The following is a 19158-nucleotide window of genomic DNA, read 5'->3' as shown; positions in this document are numbered from 1 at the left end:
AGCGTGGCCCCTGGCACCGGACAGCTTCAGACCCCTGTTGGCCGCCGGCGCCCGCCCCTCGCGGCCGCACAGCCGGGCCAGCCCCCCTGTGAGAGCTGGAGCCAGCGCCAGGCACCCTCGGAAGTTGTGGGTGTTGTCTTCGCAGTCGGGTGAGAGAAGCCTCTGGCTCGCTGTTGGCGCTCTGTTGCCAAGTGTGTCTTTTTGGTGGGGCTTGTGTGTGCTCGTCTCTCTGCCTCTGCGCTTGGGTTTTATCCCGCTCCACTTCGGGAGCGATCTGACTCGGAAGCGTTAGGTCAGTGTGGTGCCGCCGCTCGATCTAAATCCCTTCTCTGGTATGTGGCAGGAGCTCCCATCCCCGCCGCCTGGCGCAGGGGCTGGGGCTTCTAAGATGGCGGCCGCCGGCGCCTTCTTTCGGCGCCTCTGGCGGCACAAGGGCAGCTGCCGTCAGGGCCGCAGCCTGGCCGGGTGCAGAGCAGCGTGCAGCCGCGCCCTCGTGGCGGGAAGCGGGAGGCGGGAGGCGGGGCCGCTGCTCTGGAGACGAGGCCCTCGGGCACGGAAAGGCCCGGGTGGCCTTGCGTGCGTTGCCGGGCCGGCGAGTGTGTCCTGGGTTATGGATTAGTCGCAATTTAGAGGGAAATAACCACCTTCAAGTTTGCTTTAGTGGTCAATGAAATTTATTAGCAAGCGAAAGTGAGCAAAACAGCGCCGGGTGTGCCGGGGACTTTCTGCTCCACCAAGACACACACCTTACATCCCGAAACAGAGTCCTTTTAAAGTGCAGCCTTCGTGAATATTCATGAGGGTGGGGGTGCTCCCGGAGGGGTTTGCAAAGTCGTAAGCAACTTTTCGCGGGCTTTTCGTTGGCGGGCTTTTGTTGCCAGGGAGTGTTCGGGGGATTTTCGCCATGGGGGAGGAGGGGGATGGCTCAGCACAGGTGTGCTTGTATCCATGGTCCAAACACGTCTGCGCATAACACCATTTGGCTTGAAGACGGTGGCCATTTTAACTCCCTTTTAACAACTGATTTTAACCATAAAAACTATATACATAATGACTTATTTCCTTTTTAAACCTTAATTTACATGTAAAGTGCAAAAACATTTAGAACCATAACACTGTCTGACCACAACAAAGTTCAGTTACAATACAATCTGACATTAACACAGTCTCTTTTTATATTTAATTTACTGAATAATATATTTAACCATAACTTGCGATTTGAATAACAAATACCATATATACCATACCATAATATGTTTTATTAAATCCTGCAGGCCGCGGCCGCTCGGGTCTTGCTTTGCAGTCTTGGTGCCAGCGGTGGCTCGGGCTTGCAGGACGGCCACCAGCCCTTGTTCTCATTAGCACCATGACCGCGCTGAGGGGTTTAGGATTCCCTTTGGCCCATCGCCATTGCCTTTCTGGCCACTTGCATGTGCCTTCTCGTCAGCTGCTCAGACTGGAAGTTAGTCCTTACCCGCAAAACTTGGCCTGCGGGAAGGATAACGTCAGGTTGTGTTCTTCCTGTATTTGTAAGGTGGTGTCCGTGTTAGTACAGTCACACACGCCTACGCTAACGTGCTCAAACCGAGACGGATAGGAGGGTGGGAGGGAGCTCTGATTTCTGGCGTAGCTCAGGAAGTGCTTTTCAAGCCTGAATGCTGAAGGCCCGCGTTGCTGTGGGACGCAGTGGGCCATGGCTTTGGTGGTGGAACGGGAGGAGTTACTGAGATGGGGTTGTGAGACCGAAGAGCAGACCAGAAGGCAGATGCCATCTAGTAAAAAAAAAAAAAATTAAAAATAAATGTTGGAGTGTGAATGAGGGACTTGAGGGGGGGTGTGGTGAAATGGGGAGGCAGTGGAAGAATTCCCAGAGGAGCTGCAGTTTTCAGACACAAAGGGGCAGTATGTGTCCACAGCGGGTCTAAAAAGCGGTGACTGCTCCCCGTCGGTGGCACTGGGTCTGCCGGCCTGTAGAACGAAGGAATAGTTTTTGTGTCTCTGAGCAATTCCTGCTGTTGCTTTCTCTCCTGAGTGCTGGTGTAGGAATGGCAGTAGAATGTTTGAACTCCTTGAGGCGTGAGAGCTCGGACCTCTCAGAGGATTGATTTCGGTGGCACTGCTCGTGCGCTTACCTCTAGCCATGCTTGTGTGGCTTCTGTCCCTTCCAAGCCAAACCATTCTGTGGTTCTGCTATTTCACTCTGCTTTAGCCACGAGACACAGCAACCAGAGGTTTGGTTTGGGTGCACGTCTGGAGGTGCTGCAGCCTGCACAGCAGGAGGGGCTCAAGCAGAGCTACTGCTCTACTGTTGCCCACCATGGCAAGGCTCGTCTGCTGAGAAATGGACTGTACCAGTCGGACCAGGAGCAGCCCCAGTGAGCAGTTCAGTGGAGGTGTTCAGGGCTTTGTAACCTGCTGCGAGTCACCACCTGCCATGAGGTTTCTCTACTGGCCATGCAGGAGAACTGTAGCAGCAATGAGACCTGCCCACACTTCCCCATTTTTTCCAGCTCTTCCATCAGTTCAGGAATAGCCCAGATGGTGACTTGTGTTGTGGGATAAATGGACAGGACCTGGACCTCATGCTCATGACCCATTTGCAACAGGTTCACAGTCAGGGATGCGTTGATGCGAGGTACACTGTGGGGCAGTACACGCTGCCCCTCTTTCCCACTTCCTCCCCCAACCTGAGTCCACCCACAACTGACCTTTCTACTCAATCTGTGCCTAACCTACTACAGGGACCTAAAAGTAAGGCCTGACTGTCCATTAGATAGCATGAATCTAGCCCTGACCAGTGGGTGGGTAGTGGTTTGCCATTGCCACCTAGAAGAGAAACTGCTCGCCAAGGCCAAGTGGAGACTGTCCCTTATAAGTGTCCTTATCTACCCCTGATATTTGGGCTCCTGTGTCAGTGAAGAATGTTGTAAAGCAGCACTCGCTAATTGCTGCCATCAGCTCAGAACTGGGAGCCTGAGCAGCCCTGAGGATCAATCCCTGATCCCAGCTGCTGGCTTATTGTCCTCTGTCGGACATACCTGCTTTCTGGGAAAAGTGCCTGTCTTCAGTTCATATGTCCTGCAGTCCAGGTTCTGTGATGGTGGCTCAGTCTCTTGCCCATCCTTGAATGTATTCAAAGTGACACCGTACCACGTTTCACAGCCACAGTGGCGCAAGACTGGGCACGAGGCGAAGGTACTAAGCGGGTGTTGCGCACACCGTCTTATCCTCGGGCTAATGGCATTGTTGAGTGAATTAATGGTTGGGTTAAGAGGCGTGCCAATGGCTCAAGACACAGCTGGGACATACAGTTATCACAAGTGGGTTTTATTGTTCATAACTGCTGGGGGAATTATGGGAACCCGTTTTGTGCCGTGGGGGTTATCACAAGGGCCGGTTCCCATCGAAAATCTAGGTCAGCAACCTGTCATGGTAAGGTTACCTTCAGTTGGCATCGTGCCTGTGACCTTAGTAAACCTAGAGGGTGACATGCCTGGGAGGCCCTAGGTAAAGGTGGAAGAACTCACCAGATTAGTGCCCGTTGGATAATTCCTGGCTTTTAACTTGATGCCCGGGTTTTGATCCGAGACATGGTTCTGATTTCTTTCAGGATCTTGGAAAAGCAGATGGCTTCGGCCCCCCTATTGGCAATGGCGACGGTTACCGCTACGAACAATCAGGACTTGGATGAAGGTGTGGCAGTGAATGAATTTTCGTGAACTTGGCATCTTTTAGAAGAATGTGATTGGACTTCATGCTGTTGAGGGAGGAAGGTGTTTGCGTCCCGAATGTGTTCATGCTACTTCAGGAATCTTCTTTCTTCACAAATGAAGTGGCAAGAGACTCAAAGGCAATTGTTGTGGTATTAACTGGTTGGTTGGATATGTTTGAATTTTCCCTGTCAGAAGAGTTAATTCACTTCCTTCAACTCTGGTTGTGGTTATGTTTACTATGGTTTGTATTCTAATAGGTTGCATGAGTGTATAAGTAGTGAAGTCTGTGTTAATAGTAGAGTATGTCTTTTGAGATTAGTGTGGTTATCTGGGAATGATGATCTGCCAGGGAGCATTGAAACTCGGTGGGACTGCACTCCCTTTTAATCTTGGGAGGCAAGAGGCAACTGTGCCACCCAGCACTGCAAGGAAACCAGGCGAACCATGGCCGTAGTCACGGGGTGGATTGTGCGGCAGGTGCGCTCGCTCGATGGAAATGGGGCTTCCTGGCTGCTGAAACAGAGCGGCCGTGGATTTCTTCCTTTTCGTGCCCTTGGTCTCAGGGCCTTAGAGTAAGTGGGGCCCTCAGTAAGGGCTGATACTGACCCCAGGTTGGATTTGGCTCAGGTGTAAACGGAGTCCCCTGGGGGAGCCTTTTTGAGCCAGTCCACTCTGGAGCAGCGTGCTGCAGTCAAGGAGTCTCCCCTTGGGTCAGGACGCAACCCAAGGCAACTCCTCCTTGAGGTTGCCCCCCCGGGTGAGGACACGGCCCAAAGAAAGTCCTAGGTTCAGAGCCTCACGCTTTTGAAGTGAGTGAGTGATGCAGCGTTTTGGGTTGTCATTAAATCCTAGGAGTTGGTGTAGTAACAGCATTTGGTCTCACAGCCATATGGATCTACCATTTATGAATAACTGCTGAACTGCCAGCTGATTTTATTAAGATAAATTTTATTTTCATTATTGTCTGTTCATATTACAAACTTCAGCAGAAGAGCAGACCTTGGGTTTGTTGGTGCTCCAGTGACCTCCCTGTGGAGAGAGAAGACGGCTGAGGCACTCGGCTGCAGGTGAGACACGGGGACTCTGGGACACAGGACGGCCCACGAGCAGCCATCCGAGGAAGCGGGGTGGGGGGGGAAAATCATCAACTCAGGCTTTTATCTTCATAAACCGCCAGTTGAAGAAACAGCAGAGCAGCGCCACAAGTGGCACAGAAATCACCGCGGATACTGTGGCAATCAGGCAGTGCCAGCGCACATCTGGGCGCCAGGAAACGCTCGTGCCGCTCCGGGAACTATAATCACTTGGGGATGCTTCCCGGACCGCATCTGGAGGAGCAGTTCAGGACGTTAGTCCATCCTGTGCACCACGGGTAAGCTCACAGCACATTTCATACCCCCAGGAAGTTCTGTCTCCCCCAGTGCTGGTGCCTGGGGCAGCCTCCCGCCCTTTGGGACAGGTTGTCCCTCCAAACAAAACTCCAGCGGCCAGGAGGAGAGCACGGGGAGGGGGAGCACAGCTGCTTGGCCAGTCGCTGCTTCGAGGGTCACGGACAAAAACCATCCCTGCAGCAGGCACAGCCGCCCACCCCCAACTCTCCCTGCCGCTGGGCCAGCTCCCACCCCCCGAGGGGACGGGGTCAGGCCTTCTCAAGAGACACTCGAGCCTTGCTCTCCCCTTCGGCCTTTGCCCCAGCACGGGCACCACCCGCAGCTGCTGCCAGGTTTCGGGACGCGTGTCCCACTTAGGGATCCCAGCAGGAATGCTGCAGTACCTGAGTCCCTTTGATACAATTCATACACTGCTGTGTTTTTTTCTGGGCTTTGAGAGCACTGCCAAAAAGGAGAGACAACAGGTAAATCCTGTGCGTGGCTGAGGCACAGAGGATGCAGGGGGACGGGGAGGTGCCCTCGAAGCCCCTGCCCAATCGGGCAGTCAGGGCATCGCTCTGGACCTCGGCTCGTGGGAGGGCTCCCGCTCTGAGCCGCTCCAGCTGACACACAGCCGTCCCGATGGGCGACGCCGGCTGACCACGGGGCAGCAATTACCTGGCGTGCCAGGGGCTCGCATCGCCTCTTTTTCTGCAGCAGAGGCTGGCAGGGAGCCACTGCTTCCTTATGGGAACACCATCTCCTGCGCAGCCTCCTCATCCATCCCTTGAGGAAGCAAGCGGGACAGTCGGGTCAGACGGAGCTGCTCCCCATCGGGGAGATGGTGCCTTCAGGAGGCCACACTGCTCAGAGACCTCGATCAGGTTGAGACAAATCTGCCTGCTGACAAACCGGCGCTGAGCCGTCACGGTACAACGGGGGACCAGCTGCCCTTGGGACTTGGCTTGAGCCACGACTGGCAGCAGAGGCTCTGCACCAGCTCTGGGGCTCGCCAGCACCCGCAAGGCATGAGACCCGGCACCGCTGATGCGAGGCTCTTCTCGACCCCCTCCCACTGTCCCAGGCCACAGTGTGTCCAGACATGCTGTCTCAAGGCTCCAGCTGTCTTGTGAGTAAGGCTAAGGCTGAGTGACAGAAATACACCCACCATGTCCTCTCGCCAGTTCCCGCAGGATTTGCTTCAGCCTGTCTGAGGGCTCTGGGGACTTTTTTCCTCCTTTTGAAGGGTTCTTTGCTGTCGGAGGACCTTAACAGAAAGTATGGGGCTCAATTTCCCATGCACAAATTAGAGAACAGCAGCGCACAGCCCGCGAGGGCAGCAGAGACAGACTCCTGACCCCTGCGACGCCAGCCGGACTCTGGTTCCGGATGCAGCCGAGGGGCTGGGAAAGCCCTCCCTGCGGGCACATCTGCAACCAAACACCCAGAGAAGCTCCCGTCATCTCCTCTGATCTCCATGGCCAGAATCCAATGGCCGAAGCGGCGAGGGGACCACGCAAGGAGAGGGCGCCCACGGGCAGGTCTCCCTCCGCACACCTGCAGAGGCGCCCGGCTGGGTGACCTCTGGGCTTTGAGCTGGCGGCTCTCACAGGGAGGAAAAAAAAGCCAGGACTTGCCCACGCCATCTCCCGCAGGCTCAGTCCCGGGACCTGGCCAAGAAGCTGCATCGTCTTCGCCTAATTGCATGGCTGCAAAGCAGCGCACGACAGATCAGCTCCTGGGACACCGCTCGAGGTATCTCCTCAGAGCGGAGCAGCACCGAGGGCAAGTCAAGGACGGGTTTACCCCACGGCACTGCCCTCTGCCTTCCCCTCAGGGGCACGGTGCAAAGAGTTACCGCCTGCCTGCGGCGGCACCACGCTGGGACGAACAAACCACGCGTGGAGCTGCCGGCAGAAAGGGCTCCCCTGGAGCTCACACCAGCTCTGAGCTCAACAAGCCCGCCGGCGCGGCAGCCAGCGCCGGGAGCAGCTCAGGGTCAGGGTGGCCAGCAAAGACAGCTTCGCAAGGGAAAGCGCCCCGGGGCACATCACTGAGCCCAACCCCTTCCCTCTCGGCTCTTCTGCCCGGCTGCGCGTCAGCCATAGATGGAGCAACTGCCACTTCACACAGAAACACAACGAAAACATTGATGCTCCCCCCTCCCATCGACTTACCTGTGGGACTGCTCTCAGGCTTCGGGACGGGAACAGATGAAGATGCCGGGAAACCATCGACCTCAAGAGGAGGATCTTAAGGAGGACTGCTCGGAATAGGAGTCCCTGTGCAAAAAAACCAAGGTGCAACCTAAGTTCAACAACTTGTGAAATGGTGGAGAAATACAAACGCCACAGTTGAGAGAAGAGCTTCATCTGTCACTCGAACGTTAGTGGGTAACAGACAATCCAGCAGCAAACAGGAATGCTGCTGTCACTGCTTCCAGTGCCCTGCGACCGTGCGCTCCCACAGTCTCCAGCCCGAGACACCCCCCCAGTCCCAACACTGCCAGGTCTCTTCACACTTTTTCACCTTTACTATTTCGACCACCTTCTAATTTTGTATAACTTGGAAAGGCCCACGTACTGACATTTGCCCTGTTCCTTCTGAACAGACCCGAGAGACCAACCACGAGTTTCATCACCCTGACCTCCTGCTTCTCACTTCAAGCCTGCCAAGCTGCTGCCCCAGGTGCTGTCCAACTGTCACCACTGTTGGCTTCCAAAGGTAACCTGAGCTTCACAGGGCTACTACCCTTACAGCTCGTCACCCCTTGCTGCCGCAGCCAAGCAGTCTTAGCAAGGCAGCCGTGCAGAGTCACCTCCCCGTCATTCCTGATCTTTGACACTCGGAGCAACCGAGCACGCTACCGGGAAATAAACACGCGGTAGCCAGCGGCAACCTGCCGCTTGTTCGCTGCTCCTACCGGTTCGCGTCAGAACTCGGGCTTTCCACATCACCCCTGCGCCAAAGAACTTCACTTGACACGCTTATCCTAACAAGTGCTTTATATAGCTGAATTTCCTTCTTCTGTACATACTTTTCACCTCCCTTGACCTGCTTTTCAAATAATTAGCGCTACCGAGAACGGCCCCGTAATCCACCACCACCGTGCGCTGCAGTCAACCAGCTGGGCTGGCACTTCTTTTAAAATGCAAGACCTACCTTGGGCAAAAAGCGACAAAGCGGTTCCCTTCCCACACAAAAATCTCTCACGTCAACAACTCTCCAGTGCCTGACTGGACATACTGTGGAACCGTTCTCTTCTCTAAGCCAAAGCCAAAGCCGCTTCCCAGTGACGGGTGTAACGAGCAACGGCCACCAACGAACCAGCGTGCCTCTGGCCAAAGCGCAGGCCCAAAACAACACCGACGCTCAGGAAGCGTCTCCCTCTTTGGAAAGACACGTCTCGCCTGTGGAAGGCTTCCTTTTGGAAAAATGCTTCTGTATCCCTCCTCAGGGTTCTGACAGCTGACAGACAAACTGACTTCTCTCATTACAGCACCCTGCTCCTCCAGCAAATCCCGCCCGCCAGCAACCCTCACCACGGGCAGCGCAACCTGTACAGCACTAGGAACGGGTACTTGGAAGTTACACACACCTCTCGCCACCTTTCTGCACGGGACTCTGAAAAAGAACATTTCGTCACTCATTCCTTAAATGCAGGATGTCCGCTATCAAGAATTATGTCGGGGCCAAAGCAAACTACAGCGCTAAGGCGGCATCTCTGGGTATTCATACGCCATCTTGTGACCCATGGTGGGAGCACAGGGGCTGCTAAAGTGCTCCTCAGATGTACCCAGCAGAGACTGGACAAAAGCTGCTCACCCTAACAGGGGCTGGAGCTTCTCTACTCGTCAGGAAAAGACTCAAAGGACACCTGAAAGGAATGATTAAAAACTATTTATTATTATAATTTAATTGACAGTTTTCTACCTGCACAAGCACAAAACCGGTGTTGAGGTTCACCTTTTAGCATTGAGGTATCACGATAAGGTTGCTCAACGTGAAAACTGTCCACCTTATTGAGACAGGTGTCAGGGCACTGTTTAATTGTTTGTTGCTCTCATCACTGAAAAGAAGGCTCCGTGCTTAACAAAATTGTTAAGGACTCACAGAAATGTCATTATTTCTAAAATTTGTCAGAACAAAACAGAAAGGCTTACTTACAAAGAAAAACTGACAAGAATACTGTGTGCATTCACACATTTTTAGGCATCTCTGTTCCAGTGATGTTGTGAAAATTCTGAGTCCCGGAACACAGATCCGTGTTTGAAGTTTGTCTTTAAGCACAGCATTTCCCTCCCTGATCTTGTATTAGTCCTGAGATCTCTGATACTGCAGGCACACTACAAGCTGGAGGACTATCTCTCTTCCTCTGAAAGACATTGATGTGCCTTATATAGCCCCTGGGCAGCCCCAAAACATTGAAAAAATCAGTCATGAATATCACCAGGAAACGAATTTGTGATCGATTAACAACACTACACTGCCATACCACCTTCCAAATCAGATTGCTTCTGAAGTAGAACAGGATAAAACCCAAACGCAGAGGCAGAGAGAAAAGTACAGAGAAACTTTGCCAAAAATACACAATTCACAACAAGACATCAACGGTGAGCTAGAGGTTTCTCTCACCTGATTGTAAGGGCCAGCAACCTGACAACAGGAATCACTTCCAAGGGTGGCTGGCTGAAGACGCTCTTCTTCCCAGTAAGGAACCGTGCAAACTTGTTACTTCAAGAGCTCATTGGGATTGCAGGGAAAGATGAAGGAAGAGAAAGTGCTTCAGTGGTTGCTCCCCGGTTAAACACAATTATCGTCTCTCAGAGAATGCTAAGGAATTTCAAAGGAATTGAAATCTCCAGTTGTGTCGCTCAGTCAACCATCTACTTAAACAAACTACAAAAATATGATGAAAAGAAAACCTGCCAGTTCCAGGGAGAAAAGCCACTCTTGCGATGCTGAGAGGCCAAGAGCTCTGGACAAAAACTGCATGTACGTATAGTGTATTTACCTGGAACTGTTACTCCGCACCCCCTCAGGAGAGCTTGCTAAGGACACTGCAGTTGACCGTGCTGTTTAACCCTTTCTGGCTGCAGTGGGTGTCTGTTATCTATCCTGTGTCACACTACTTGGCACCTCACAATAGTATGGATGGCCACTGTTTGGACAGATGCAGGCATTAGCACTAGTCAAAACTCTTTTGAGAAATTTCCAGTCTAAGCAGCTGAGGAGAAACAACATGGAAGTGGCCAGAAGGGCAACGGTTATTGTCCAAAGGGGATCCAAAGCCCGTAAGTCTGGTAATGGTGCTATTGAGAACAAGGACTAGGGGCTGTCCTGGAAACCCGAGCCACTGCTGGCACCGAGACTGCAAACCAACTCCTGAGTGACCACAGGCTGGCAGACACACATGCCAGCCTGGCAACACAAGGCTGTCACAATCACAGTGATTTTAGTATCATGTTATAAAAATGCGACCTAACAAAGTTCAATGGCAAGGTTCACTCTATTATTTACTACATGGAAGAAACACACAAAGGCAACTCAAGTTAGAATTGAGCTAGCATGAATTACGGGGAGATTGGAGATGGAAAGGGGTGAGATGCCCCTGTGAGTCAGGAGGTTCAGCATGGACCCCTCTGCTTTCCAAACTCCTGAAGGAGCTTAGGCGTGGCCTAGATCCAATCTTAGTCTCGGACAATGTTTTATGTCTAATGGAATTAGCTACATAGATTTCCTTAGTATTAATTCAGCATGCCATCAGTCACTTACCAAGGATCTGTTGTGAATAAGGGGTTTCTCTGCCTTGCGTAAGGAGGGATCTCTTAGTATCAGGTACAGGATCTCAAACCTTGAGAGGCGTCCCTGTTCAAGGGGAGTGTCACCTGGTGAGCAGTCCAGTTGCACTTCAGGGAGAACTCAAATTGGGTTCATCCAATGATCTGTCGTTGGCAAAAGGTTTCCTCGAGGAGGAACCTTGAGAGGTGTCCCAGCTTAAGATTACCGCTACGCTGCTTGGCAGGGAGAGCTCAAAGGCAGCTCCCTTGGGTTGTCATATTTATGGGTGGAAGTGGTTGGCTGACAGTCAAGTCACATACAATGGTAAAAGCAGGCAGGAGACTCCTTGTACCCACAACTTGCTTTGTTCCTTGAGAAATGGGTCTTGGAAAAACCACTCACTATTCATGTGTTAATGGCATGGTCCCTGTTCCAAGCTCACATGCACCACTGCTCACTGGGTCTCTGCTCCTTTGGGGGTTTTCTAGAGAAGTTCTTGGCCTGGCTACAGCTCAGGCCTTTACCTCCTCTGGGGCCTGGACCAAACCACTGCTGGTTTGGTTAAGGGGTCGAGTGCACCCCTCACCAAGGTCACCCAGGCCAGGCGAGCCCTTCCTGAGAAGGAGAGGCCACGCCACGGGCCTCTGGGCAGCACTAGCACGAAAAAGCACCCCCGAGGCGGGGAACTAAAGCGCTGTAGGCCCGTCCCGCTCGGCTCCACTGAAGGCGCCCGCAGCCAGGCAGCTGCCGAGGACACCATTTCGCGGCTGCGCCTGTAGGCGCCTTGAAATAAATGGCGGAGGGGGCGGACACCATTTTCCCCCTATCCAGTGAGGAGAGAGAGTCCCGCGGGGAGGCGGTGCCGCACGGCCCCACACCCAATGGACGCGAGAAGCGGCGGATGACGGACGGGTGGCGCCCTCCGCGCGACGGCTCCAGTGGGCGGGCTTTGGCGCCCGCCGGCCAATGGGGTGGGCGGCGCGGGTCGCGTCGCGTCATGTTGCGTCGCGCTTTCCCGTGGTGCCGCGCGGTGAACGGCGGCAGGAGTGGTCGCGACTCCATCCGGGTATCGGCGCGCTGCGGGTCACCCTGCGGCAGGTAACGGGGCGGCGGCAGCGGGCCGGGTTCCCGGGGGCGCTGCCATCTCCTGCGTGCCGGGCGGCAAGGTGGGGGGTAGCCTGCGGGAAACAGCTGGTGCGGCTTGGGCGCCAGGGGCCGGGGCGGGGCGGTGGGTGGGACGGACGGACGGACGGACGGACAGGCCCGTCTTGTCTCCTCTCCTTGCTGCGGGCGGGCGCGCGCGGGGGCCTTGGCCCGGCCCCTGCGCTCAGCGTCACCGCCGCCCCGCGGGGTGGGGGCTGGCCCCGGCGGGATAGCGGCCCGGGCCGCAGGCGGAGGCATTGTCTACAGTCCTCTGTCCCGGCGAGAGGCGGGAGCCCGGCCGCCGCTGCCGGGCGGGGCTTCCCCACCGGTTCCGGTGCCGTTGGGATCTCTGTTTATTGTCGTAATTTTCGTTACTGAGGCCTTTTTTTTCCCCTTCCCCCCCGCCCCCCACCTTCTCGACTAACTTGAAGGCCCGGAAGTTCCGCCCCCGGGCGCTCCTGAGTGGTGGGTTGGCCCCGTCGCCCGCTGGGGATAGGCTGCGGATGCCGTCAGCGGCTGGGTACGTCACTTCCGCTACTGAGTGTGTGGGCAGGGGAGACCTTGGCCGCAGGGGGGAGGCCACCCCCACCCACCCACCCCCGGCCGTTACCGGGGCTGCAGGGGGGCCCCGGGGGGAGGGGGCCTGTGCGCGGGGGTCACTTATCCTGCCCCATCTCGGGCACCGAGGAGCACTGACCTGCGGCGGGGAGCGGTGGCCGAAGGAACTTGTGGCGGGGTGGACTGGTAGATGCGGTGGGCAGGACTGCAGGCGGCTGGGGGAAGCGGGGAGGGCGTTAGAGACGGGGTGGGCCGGCAGAACACGGTACCGCGTAGGAGGAGTGAATCTCAGGAACGACGAGGCAGAAGTTGAAGAAAATACTTCATGAAACGTCCTTCCTTTGGCAGCTAAACATGTTGTCGGTAAACAGCAGAGTAAGGGGTGGGGTTGTACAAAACTAAGCTTGGAACACTTGTCCGTATACGCTGTACTAATTGAAACTAAGCACTTGTGTTAAGTTTCAGTCCTGTTGTTAGCACAGTGTAGAATCTGTCCTAGGTAAGCGGCAACATGCTTATGGAGACTTTCTTATGCCACAGCATAGTCAGTTTTAGAGAAGGACACTATGCAATCAAATTATGTTTTTATGACTTACTTGTTGTAGGAGTGGAAACTCAAGGTTATGATAATCCTCATTGATAGATTTGCCTTTTCAGTGTTCTTTATGCTCTCTAATTGTACTACTTTGTGCAGACGGTTTTCTAACTGTAATACGAGTCTTAACTGACATGGAAAAATTGCTTCCATTAACAACATACCTAGAAATCCTACAGGATGATGCTTAATCATAAAAATGTGTCAAATTTAATCCATGACAGAATTTTTGGGGAATTAAGCTGTCCTTTCAAAAGCAATATTATTTCTTTAACTTATTTAGGGAATGGGACATCCTCTTCCTGGGCTTTCCAAGCAGGTATCAGCATCCCCAGCTGCCAGGGGAGTTCACTAGACTAGTTACCAGCATGGCTCCTGTTGTCACATTTGACATGTTCCGTTCACAGCAACAGTCGGGCATTAAATAGCCTGAAGTTACCCAAGGCGTTATTTACGGCATGACTTCAAACTTGCTGTGGTCTTTCCAGCGTAGTCAGCCTGAGATTTATTAGAATTTTTTTGCCCTGTCCCAGCTGGCTTTGTGAAGAGGGACTCGCTAAGTAGCTGTATGGTGATATCTGTAATGTTAAGTTGTTGACGGTGATTTTTTTTCACTGAGCTTCCCAACAAGTGATACTTTGTAGGTCTTAAGTGCAACCTCCATTCCTACAGGTCATGCCAGGAAGTTGTTTTGCATGCTAAGACTGGAGACTTGGCAAAAGGAAGCTCAGATAAAACATCAAATCACTTTGTTTTTCTACTCCTACTAACAAGCTGTATACTTATGTCACTTTCCTTTTGAAAATGCTTTCTGTGTTTTCCTCTGTTGTCGGTCAGGGAAAACAGCGGTTCATTCACAAAATGGTGAAAGGCTCCTAGGATGTAAAAAGGGCAATAGATGTTTAGTTCTGATGCCAATTTGTAACGTAGCACATCATTCTTGAAAACATTCTTGTGCACTAACTGCATGCACAACTCGTGCACAACTGAGACACAACTCAGGTGAATGAATAGTGCACATTGGTCTATTCCTAAGTAAGATTACATTCTTGTTTGAGGTGGGAACAAATAACCAAAACGATGGTTTCCTTTGAGAGGTGCACTGAGGCCTTTGTACTGTTTGAAGCTGCAGCTAAGCCCAAGTGTGCTCCCATACCTGTTTCGTCTGCCAGTGCACTGACAGACGTGTATTCCAAAAGGATTTGTGAACACCTGGTAACATTTTAGTGTAGTCATTTTCCTTGCTACAACGTATTCTCTGCTTTCACGGAGGTTTTTGCCAGCACTGTGCAGTGCTGTCATGCACGCACCACTTGCGTGCAGGTGGTTTAATCCTAATGTTGTACAGGAGGATGCTAGGATTTGCATTACTGTGGTTCTATGCTCATGTTAGAAATTATTAATTATGATCACATAACTTCACCTTTCCAGAGGAGATGTGCTTCGTTCAGCGCATGAGTGGGCAATAGTAACTTCTAACTCCTTTCAAGCCGTGGTTTCTGGATATTTATATTCCAGCTGTAACTGCACGGTTAGAAAAACAAGTCCAAATCAAACCTACTAATTGGAAATGTGGCACAACAGTAAAATTTTCTGTTATAATTATGTAAAACCAGAACACTTTCTGTTAAAGCAGTTAAGTGTAAATGGGACAGAGATTTTGTAAAAAATATTGGATTTCCGATTGAGACACTAGATTGATACCACCGATTGTCACCAATAACATATTCACCTTATGGTGTGTGAAAAATGCCAGGGCCACACGCACGTAGTGCTCACACATCCCTGTCAAGGCACGTGGCCTTTGGTACTGCTCGTGCTTGGAGTTAAAGCCCATCTCTATATCTGTGTAGCGTTGTGCACTGAGCCTGCTCGTACTCCTTTTCTCCTCTTTGTAAGATTTGCCAGTTCAAACAAGTGTTCTGGTGTGGTTTACACTTACTCTAGTGTATTGCTGCTAAATGGACTAGCATGGCCAAAGAGAGGTGTTAAATTTTAAATGTTTGGGCATAAGCAGGGGATTCTTAAGAGGGTGCCTGGACTTCAGCTGGCAAGCGTTACGTTCTGATGAAAGGGGTTTTGCTCTCTTGGTCAGTGCCTATTTCCAGCGCAGGTGAACTTGCTTGGCACAAAGTTCAAAAAAACCCCAACAAACCAAGTCAAAACCCTCTAATCTGTTTAGTCCTAATCTTCACCCAGGTTTCTGATTTACAGCGTTGACTTGTCTGTTACAGTTAATTTTATGCACTGAATTTTCTAAAGCGGGATTTAAGCTCTAGAGTAAAAAAGTGTTTTCCGTTAACAAGCTGTTTACAAATTTACAACTGCCAAATGATGCGCTGCAGCATTGTATACCTCAGGTAGAGCTATCCCTTTATCTCCCCACTGCGTATCATAGGTGTCAGTAAAGCACAGTTTGTGGAGGAGATATTCCCCCTACAAACCCACTTTCAACTTCAGGTGGTTTCTTCTGTGCTGCAAAGTGGACAAAATAACTGGGAGAATAAAGCATTTGTCTTGTAGGAGCACACTGAGAGGAAATGGGGCTTTTGTTATTTCCACAAAGACGTGTTTTGTTCCTTCAGCAGAGTAACGAATAAAAATCATACCTGTCACCTGAGCTGTTTTGTTCTCTTTTGCAGGTTGGAGAATAGCTTCAGAGGGCTTATGCCATTCCACTGTGGGCTATAAGCAAGAACATGTACATTCCTGAGAGTTTTTCTTCCCTGTGCATTTTAGGGCCGTTTGAGAGCTTTAAGCTGACAGGTGGCTCAAGAAAAGCACACAAAGCGTACTTGAGCACGCTAGAGCTCACTGAGATTCTCCTGCTGCCACTTCTCTTGGACACAAGTTAGGAGCGAGGCTCTAGCAACTTAAGTGCTTTCTTAATACAAAGGAGGGCGCGATCCAAAACGGTGAATACGGAAGAGGAAAAGATTTGAAATCACTGACCCTCTTGTGGAAAGAGGTGATGAGGCGTGCATGTAGTAGCACGTGATGACAGTGCAGGGGCAGTTGGGTGAAGCGAGGGGAAGCGATATGAAGGACAGCGAAGTTGGCATCAGTCATGCCGCTCCCTTTCCCCCGCTCCAGTCCCCGCTGGTCAAACAAAAAACCCCCGGAACGAGCCAGCTTGAGTCCGTAAATCTGCATGTAGTCATGTGGGCGGCTGGGTGTGCAGGTGCTCCAGGCAGGGCTGGAGACGGAGGCGGGAACTCGCTCACTGAAAGAGTCCGTGGGAGTCGGGAAGCATGGCCCCAGCGCAGGGGGTGCTGCTGAAATCGTGGGGTACCACTGTGAGGAGCTGGGGTTAGTGCCGGTACTGTGAGCCTGGGAGCCCCATCGTGCAGTGAAGGCTGGGGGCAGGCTGAAGCCTCGGCCCTGGGCTGGGGTAGGCAGCTGCAGGGCAGCCGTTTGGTGGTGAACGCCTTCATCTTGGCTGCTGCTCTGGGAAAACAAGAGAGAGACAAACTATTTTCTCTCCAGCTCTGTTCTCAAGAGGACCTTGCCAAGAGCGCTGTGAGTCACATGTGTCTCTGGCAAGTATTTGGATTTCCATATTCTAAGACATTTTTACTTCAAGATTGTCTTGAGCTGCGTTAATGTTGAAATTGACTTTAAGGTTGTATCGGGAGCAGTTAAGAGAAACCCACGTACTGCTGAGCTGAAAACAAGATCTGTTTTAAGTGGCCTTTTGCTAAGGCAGCTTCACACAGTTCAATGTCAGGGTATAGGCCATAATGAGTGTTGTTTGTAAGAAAAGAATCCCTGTGCATGGGACTTCATGTAATTTAAGACTAGCTGAAGCAGTGCAAAGACTGCTTTTGATGGTGTGGGATCTTCTTTGAGCTAGTAACTGTTAGGGGAGTGGAAAGGAGTCACTCTATTATTTATTTCACCAGAGCGTTAAATGTTAGGGCCTTGTACTGATCGATGTGAATTGGTCCTAGATCGTATTCTTTTTGAGTTCCAAAGAGGAAGAAACGTATGTCTGCAGACGATGTTTCTGTGTGGGTGCATATGCTGCGTTGCTGAACTTTCTGCACACATTGACAATGAAAAAGTACACCCAGCACTCAGGTCAGAAGATTAACGATGTCTAAAAGCAAGAAGGCCAGAAGAAAAGAATGTGCTTGTTAAGGAAGAAACTGATGAAGAAGGGATTCTTTGGAATTGCAAAAGCAGGAAATTACCTACTGGCTGTGTGCAGGTAGCAATGTTTGTGGAAAGTACTGAGGGGAGTTATTTTTTGAAATAAGCATGAGCAAGATAGCAACAAGTATATAAGGGCTTGCTGCTGTTTTTAGAATGCACAAGAATATGCAAGGGCTTGCTTGCTAATAAAGCTTGAGCTTGACTTCCAATCATATTGATTGTTTGTGGTCTTGTCTCCGGTGGCCTGCACGAGAATTGGTCCCCACATTTCTGACAGACTTTTCTTCTAATTTCAGGTGAGAGGTTACATCCGTGGAACACAAACAGTACTTCTCCTTGAGCCGAAGTTTAATGACTGTAGTTGCTGTGACTGCTACAGCTTGCTGATTGTCTGAAGATGTAATCTATTCAGACCCAAGCAACTGGTCAAATTTTGACACTAATGGAACATATTTAAAATAAAACTTTATTGCATGACTAGAGGGACTAAGGGGGATGCTCTGCCAGCCCCTCAGGGCCCTGCTGCTAATCAGAGGAGCCTATGCCTGGCTCCTGCCTGCCACCACCGAGGATGGACACCGTGGGCATCCACGGGTGCGCCCGGGCCTCGAGCTCCGCCAATGCTTGTGCCTCAGGGGTTTTGCTGTTGTGACTACCTGGACAGTGCGGCAGCTCTGTCCCTCTTGAGCTGGGGAGAAAACTCTGCTCCCCAGGGGTGGTGGTCGTAGGTTCTGTGTCAGTACCGCTGACACTTGCCCTTGAGAGTTTGCAGCGGGCACAGAGGTTGGGGGGTCTCTTTGGGCTGGGGCTGAGGGCGGCTGGGTGGGGTGCAGAGGGTAACAGCAGCTGAGGAAGGGTTGGCGGAGCACAAGGGTGGTGGGGACAGTGGGGAGGGTGGGCAAGTGCTGGGCTTTTTGGCGGTTGCAGCAGTTTCTGTGGCTGGTCCCCGCTCTCCGGGGTGCTGAGGTGGCCGGTCCAGCTCTGTGGGCACGAGGGGCAGCCACTGGTTTCCAGCCACTGTCCGGAGGCTGCAGAGATCTCCCTGCGGAGAGAGGAGGCCACTGAGGCCCTCGGCTGCAGGTGGCACATGGGAACTCTCTTCCCCAGGGCAGCCCACGAGCAGCCATCCAAGCAGCAGAGGGGGGGACGGGAAATCATCAACTCACATTTTTCTCCACTGCCAATACATCCACTCACAGCACAGCACCACTGAAAATGGCACGGAGATCAGTACTGTGACAATCAAGGAGCGCCTCCACACCAGTCTGGCCCAGAAAACACGTCTGCTGTGTGGGGGAGGAGAAACACTCGGTGTTCTCTCGCTGACCACATCTGTAGGAGGAATTCGGGATGTTAGTCCTTCCAGCGCACCACCACTAACCTTGCAGCACCCTCCCGCCCTTTGGGACAGGTTGTCCCTCCAAACAAAACTCCAGTGGCCAGGAGGAGAGCAGAGTGGGGCTGGGGGAGGGAACGCAGCTGCTGGGCCAGTCGCTGCTTCGAGGGACACGGACAAAAACCATCCCTGCAGCAGGCACAGCCGTCCACCCCCAACTCTCCCTGCCCCCGGGCCAGCTCCCACCCCCCGAGGGGACGGGGTCAGGCCTTCTCAAGAGACACTCGAGCCTTGCTCTCCCCTTCGGCCTTTGCCCCAGCACGGGCACCACCCGCAGCTGCTGCCAGGTTTTGGGACACTTCTCCCACTTAGGGACCCCAGCAGGAATGCTGCAGTACCTGAGTCTGCTCTGCTGTGTTTGTCTTCTCTGGGCTTTGAGAGCACTGCCAAAAAGAAGAGACAGCAGGTAAATCCTGTGCGTGGCTGAGGCACAGAGGATGCAGGGGG

At 52.4% G+C, this 19158-nt stretch overlaps 2 long non-coding RNA genes across 4 annotated transcripts; one reads left to right on the top strand and one right to left on the bottom strand.

Annotated features, from left to right (window-relative positions):
- Nucleotides 1–4662: 4662 nt before the first annotated feature.
- On the bottom strand, nucleotides 4663–11613 carry LOC141964038 (uncharacterized). 2 transcript variants are annotated; one of them, XR_012634260.1, is made up of 6 exons: nucleotides 10859–11613; nucleotides 9719–9916; nucleotides 7261–7365; nucleotides 6252–6350; nucleotides 5762–5869; nucleotides 4663–5545 (listed from the first exon to the last, which is right to left on the bottom strand). It is a non-coding gene; the product is annotated as an uncharacterized LOC141964038 (long non-coding RNA). The 2 variants fall into 2 exon arrangements; XR_012634261.1 differs by having other exon boundaries at nucleotides 4663–5041.
- A 271-nt stretch (nucleotides 11614–11884) lies between these two features.
- Nucleotides 11885–17889, top strand: LOC141964051 (uncharacterized). Of its 2 annotated transcripts, none has more exons than XR_012634262.1 (3): nucleotides 11885–11962; nucleotides 12439–12527; nucleotides 15803–17889. It is a non-coding gene; the product is annotated as an uncharacterized LOC141964051 (long non-coding RNA). The 2 variants fall into 2 exon arrangements; XR_012634263.1 differs by lacking the exon at nucleotides 11885–11962 and adding an exon at nucleotides 11970–12030.
- The last annotated feature ends 1269 nt before the right edge of the window (nucleotides 17890–19158 follow it).

Source organism: Athene noctua, chromosome 10 (genome assembly GCF_965140245.1).
Source record: "Athene noctua chromosome 10, bAthNoc1.hap1.1, whole genome shotgun sequence".
NCBI classification, from domain to species: Eukaryota; Metazoa; Chordata; class Aves; order Strigiformes; family Strigidae; genus Athene; species Athene noctua.
This window is presented reverse-complemented; position numbering and strand designations above follow the sequence as displayed.